The sequence below is a fragment of the Papaver somniferum genome, unplaced genomic scaffold (genome assembly GCF_003573695.1).
Source record: "Papaver somniferum cultivar HN1 unplaced genomic scaffold, ASM357369v1 unplaced-scaffold_137, whole genome shotgun sequence".
NCBI lineage: Eukaryota > Viridiplantae > Streptophyta > Magnoliopsida > Ranunculales > Papaveraceae > Papaver > Papaver somniferum.
In genome coordinates, this window is record NW_020622934.1 from 20671109 (window position 1) to 20677220 (window position 6112).

Below are 6112 nucleotides of genomic sequence, written 5' to 3' on the forward strand. Positions count from 1 at the left end.
TTTGACTTCAAAAATTAAGTTCTTTATAAAGTTTATACTTCATAGATTTCGAAATCTTTACTTTTCTTGTTATATTTCGTATTTATAATCCTCCTAACAGTTTTAAGTAGTTTTTATTGCCAAAACTTCTATAAAAATAAAATATTTAAGTAACAAAGGGTAGTCAAATGAAATTGTTGGAGCAATTGATCAAGTGTACCAGCTAGTATGACTAATTTGGTTTGATATGTTTTTATAAGCATTGTTAGATGACTAGGACCTATAGGTTTATGACACATGTGATTCAGTTGTACTCCAGCTGTAGTATGAAGCTATATAAAGGCTTCTCTTTACCTTGTATACAATGACAGCAAGTGCACAGTGCTTTATTGTGTAAGGTGCAAATACAGGTCGATCCTCAGGGACAAGGTGGGTCTAAGTTGAAGCTACGTTCTTACTAAAACTGATTCGAAACAAGAGTAACACAAAAGGGTTTTGTTTTTTCGGTACGACTGAGAGATTGGTAGTGACAGAAATAGTAAAACAGAATGCAAAGCAATGATAAGGAGGATACTAGGGAAGTCGAATCCACCACTAACCTACACTATGTATTCAACTTATAGCATTATTCTTGTCCTTATAACATATTCAAGTTTACTTGGTGCCTAAGGTGTTTCTCCTAATCGCAACTAAGGTATATTTTCAAAGCATTAACTGTCTAGTTAAAGCACAACTAATCGAAGGATCAATAACAGTCTGGTTAAGCTTGAGTTGCAGCACAATCAACACAGTGATATTCTAACCACAATGGATATATGACATACACTGTGAGAGCAAAATATTGAAGTACTAAGATTAAATTCTATCTTAAAACAGTTTAAGCATTCAAGAACAACACATAAAGTATGCATAACACAGTAGCAGACCAGGCCTTCATCTAAACCCTACATATGAAATCAGAACATCATGAAGATAATGAAATCAAACCTAAACTACTGCTTGGTGCATCGTCTAATCCGGGCATGAGTTTTACATCACAATTCTTATCCCTATTTATACACAAAAATCCCCAATTGGGTTTCAGTTCAATAATAAATCTCTACCCACTTATCTTAATTTCCTGAATTTCTTGTCTCCTTTGGTTTTTCGTCTCTGCAACTTGATTTGATTTTTGCTTTAGCTATTGAAGATAACCCCAACTCCATTTCTCTCAATCTTAGCTTCTAGGGTTACTGTTTGAGAGAAGAAGCTAAGATGGATATAGATAGAGACTAGGAGGTTGATTGATGGCTATTAAGATCGAAGGTGGCTGATAGGGTGGCTATGATCAGAGGTGGTCAGGGTGGAAGTGATTGAGGGGGAGGTGAACTGATCGATTTGCAGAGGCTGTAGGGAAGAGAAACGAAATGGAGGAGTTGTTTGTTTCTGCTCGAGTAAGGGAGAAAACAGGACACTAGGGTGTTGAGCAGGAGTAGCAAGATATGATGTATTATGTGGAGATGTCGTTGGATGCTTGACAGCTATATCAAATCTGACGGTTCAGGATGGAAACGGGTTTGGGTCTTGGATCTTGGTTTTGTCTCTTGGAAGATCTTCTTCTAGGCCCATACCTTCTTCAAATCTAATATCTCAAGCCCACTTCTAGTTTTGGGTCTTGCAAACAACATTCTTCCCTTGCGGAAGAGGTGCAAGCAATACTCTTCACTGCCTTCTAGCGTGAGTCTTTGTTGTCTCTACTTCTCTGCTCTTTTCGCTTCTCCATTCATCCAAGCTTTATTTAGTACCTAAAAACACAAAGTTAATTAGTAAAAGCATTTATTCTTGAAAACAATGAAAATACAGAATTTGGGATAATATATGATTTTAAAGCACAAAAGATGAGATATTTTCCAATAAAAAGGTGTAGAAATATGCAATATTTGACACTCATCAGATTCCTTCATGGTATCAGATACCAAAGGGGAATTCCGACTTCTCTGTTTGATCCTGAAAATTTTCAAACCTCTATTAATGGTGTTTCTTTACCTTCCGATGTAACTCACTAAAACCTCTATAACTCACAACCACAATTACCTCCACAACAATCACAAATCAACAACCTACAACCAAACCTGAAGAGAAATTTCGACTTTCTCATACAACTACAGCTTCATCAAACTTTATTTCAATCTCTGATTTCAAATCAGATGAAAATAAACCACCACATACAACCTAATTTTATTTTTCGATTACACAACCTGAAGAGGGATTTTGACTTCCTCAAATAATTATTCACAACTCACAACATCATTACCACCTCTGTCATCGCCATCATCATCACAAACTTCATCTACAACCTCTAGAGGCATTTCGACTGCCTTAAATCTCTTTTTCATTCTTTGTTTTAGTTGATTTTAGTTTTTCAGATCTGCAATTAGTCAGTTCTTTTTTAGATTTCTTTTAAGATTCAATTTCTAACTGCAAATTCCTTTACATTTATTTTTCTGGATCTGATTTGGGCGATTATTGATAATAGAAATTCTTGATCTTGATCTGGATCCATGAAATGTTGACATAAGTTTAGTGTTTCACTTAGAGGAACTATTTAAGATCTCCTACAATACTAACGAGTCTCAATTTACTTATTTTCATCTGGTTTACTTCTGTTTCAAAAGTTCTTGAAGATATTTTCTGAAATGGAGATTTGTGATTGAGTGATTCTTCTTCAAATCTATGAAGACATGCGTTCAACCAGTGATTTTTCATCCTAGATGAAAACTCGGTGTAATTTCAAGATTTTCTCTATAGTCCTTAGTGGTTTCATCTCCCGTGGTTCTGAATTGTGCAATCTCTGATCCGTGAGGCCAAGGAAGAGTCTCTTCCATATTCAATATTAAATTTTATGGATCCTACAGGTGGTTAATTTCCTAGTGCTAGTTGTATGTCATGCATATTATATTCTTTTGGTCAAGTAAAGTATGTGTAATTGTTGTGCTTGCTATAGAAAGTGCTCAGGTCATTTGAACAAGATTTTTCCAGTGTTTGGTTTAGATGCTAGTGTGATCATAAATCCTTTCTGTGATGAGAACACAACTACAAGAGGTGATTTATTTGCAATTCATAAAAGCTTTGGTTTTTGTCCATAATATTTTGGAGATTCTGCTCTAGTCATCGTATGGAAAGCAGTCGTGTTCCATGTGCCAGTCAGGATTCAATCATGTTCATGTACCATAGGTTCTGGATCCTCCAAGATAATGGTTTGTGCATATTTGCAGCTAGTTTCTTTATAAAGCAATGTCTAGCAAAGGTTACTGGTGTTGAACTCTTGTACTTCAGTTGTTGTTCATTGCATATTTCAAAATTGCATACTTACAGGGTCTTTTGTTTGAGTTCAACGGTGGTGTGTCTCCATCTAGTGCTTATAAAGCTTCTGCAGTAACATGGTTCTATCATGCAGTCACATATGGCAAACTTTGCACTACGCTAGTGCTCAGTTTGAGGGGAAATGTCTCCAGGATTTGCAGATTGGTTTTCCTTAGAGAATGTGAAAGTCATTTGAAGCTTCTTCAAGAGTTTGGTCATCTTCAACATTAGTATCAGAAACCATTGGTCCATATGATATGTTTGAGATTGTTCTGCGGCGTTATTCTTTTGGTTCTATTACTAGTCTGTTGCTCAGATATTGGGTGTCTACATGGTAGTGTTGCTGAAAGCTTGCTAGAGCAACTACAGCATGCAGCTGCTTGGATATAGATGGTTATGTATGAGAACTTTCCATGAACAGTTTTCCTCTACTCTTCAAGGAAAACTGATTCATTATCGGAGTGATCAGTTTGAGGTAATGTTAAAGCAACTGCTTAAGTGTTCCAGCTATTATGACTAATGTGACCTGATATGTTGTTATTAGCATTATTAGATGACTAGGACCTATAGGTTTATGACACATGTAATCCAGCTATACTCCAGCTGTAATCTTTTGAGTCTGTTTGAATAAACGTTTACCAATTACCACAATTCACAGATTCCTTCAAAAATATTATGGTCTCCTTAATATTTTGAAAAAGTCAAAGCGGACAGTTTTTTTGAAACGGTGGGAGTAATAAGGATGACGCGCATAAATCCGAACAAGGTCCAAACTATTCGGAATTTTTTTTTCTGAATTTCTGAGGTTAGCGTCCTTTGTTTCATATCAACAGAGTTGGGCCTGAGACTGTGCAGCCCCTGCTACCGCACAAGGCCCAGTTCTGTTGAGGGCCCAAAATTCAAGTTATTGTTAAAAGAAGAACGATTTTTTGGGGACCATGGTTTTATTGGGGGGACCATGGTTCTATTTTTAGTAATACATTCAGAAGTAAATCTAGGTCACCCCTTATGATATTTATATTAATAACTAAACTACCCTCCTGATTAATTTTGTGTAATGATTAGTGAAATGATTAAGCTAAAGAAGTAGAATTATTGAGGGAGTAAAGTTAGAGAAGATGAAGAAGAAAAACATGGAAAATAATTTATTTTTTTCCAATTCACTAAGCTTGAGTATTCAAGTGATGATAGCTCATCTGATTCTTCATCCCATCCTCTCCTAGAGTAATTGTTAATCTTCACAATGATCTAGATATGAGTTATTTCTTAGATGGCGAATGTATTCTTCCACAAACTCAATTTCAAGATGAAAATGATGAATTTTACCAACCACAACCAGAGGAAGAGTATTTGGGGACTCAAGTATGCTTCAAACTTAGATAATGGTGGTTGAATTGGTCTAAATATTTATAAAACTGTAAATTTTTATAAAAAAATCCTGCTAGGTTCAGGTAGTTCGGTTACCAAGTGTGGAGAACAGGTAACCGAACACGAAGCTCGGTTAATAAATGTCAAGAACATATAACCGGACATAGAGTTCGGTTTCTTTCTTCAAACACGCAGGTAGCCTAACTTTAGTAATAAGATTTACAGAGGTATGTTCGGTTAGTTCGCAAACTTCAACGCAACCAAGTTCCCAACCGAACTGCAGGTCAAAAGTAACCTAGTGTTAGAAGTTCGGTTGGTTCGCAAAATTCAACATATTTTGCGAACCAACCGATCTGGGCTTATATATGCATATATGCAATTAGGCAAACGTTCGGTTACTACGAAATTTATTTCTTGGCAAATTAGGTAGTGTTCGGCTACGGAGTTTCAAAGGTAGAGTTCGGTTACAAAGAAAACTTAACATTTTTGCGAATGAACCGAACTTTTGGACTTCTCATTATTTTCGCAAACTAAAGTTCGGTGATATCCTTACTTTGCGAAGGAAACGAACTTATGGACTTGTGTTGTTCTAATACAAGGAGTTCGGTTAAAAGTATTTTTTGCGAAATCAACCGAACTCTGAGTTCGGTTAAGAAAAAATTAATTCGTGATAACCGAACTTTTTGCGACGTAACCGAACTAAAAGTTCAGCTGAGACTTGTTTTTTGCGACATAACCGAACTTTTCTCTGAAAAAAAACCTCCATTAAACCTCTCTGCAACTTCCATTTTCAACTCATTTTCATGATTACTTCTCATTTATTCAACCAAAAACGAATGACAAGTAATGGGTTTGTGAGAATATCTTTGTTAATGTTTTAAATTAAGCTATATATAGAGAGGTGGTGGTGGGTGGTGGTGGTGGTAATCGGAGGTGGTGGTGGTAATCGGTGGTTGGTGGTGGTGATAATCGGAGGCGGTGGTGGTGGTAATCGGTGGTTGGTGGTGGTGATAATTGGAGGTGGTGGTGGTGGTAATCGGCGGTGGTGGGCGATGGTGGTGGGAAGAGGTGGTGGTGGTTATATATATATATATATATATATATATATATATATATATATATATATATATATATATATATATATATATATATATATATATATATATATATATATAGGTGGTTATTAAGTTGGTTTTAAATTAAATTAGGTTAAGGATAGGTTAGTCATTTCAATGTTTTAAGACATCCGTTATAACTATAGGGAAGATGGCCTAATCAAACCATGATCCTCTTAAAAAAAACCATGATTCCTAAAAACAAAATCATTCTAAAAGAAAAAACTTTCTTTGCCGAGTTCCGCACAGCCAACCTCAGATTATGCAGCCCGTGTGACCAAATTCAATTTTCTTACTTATTTCTCAAA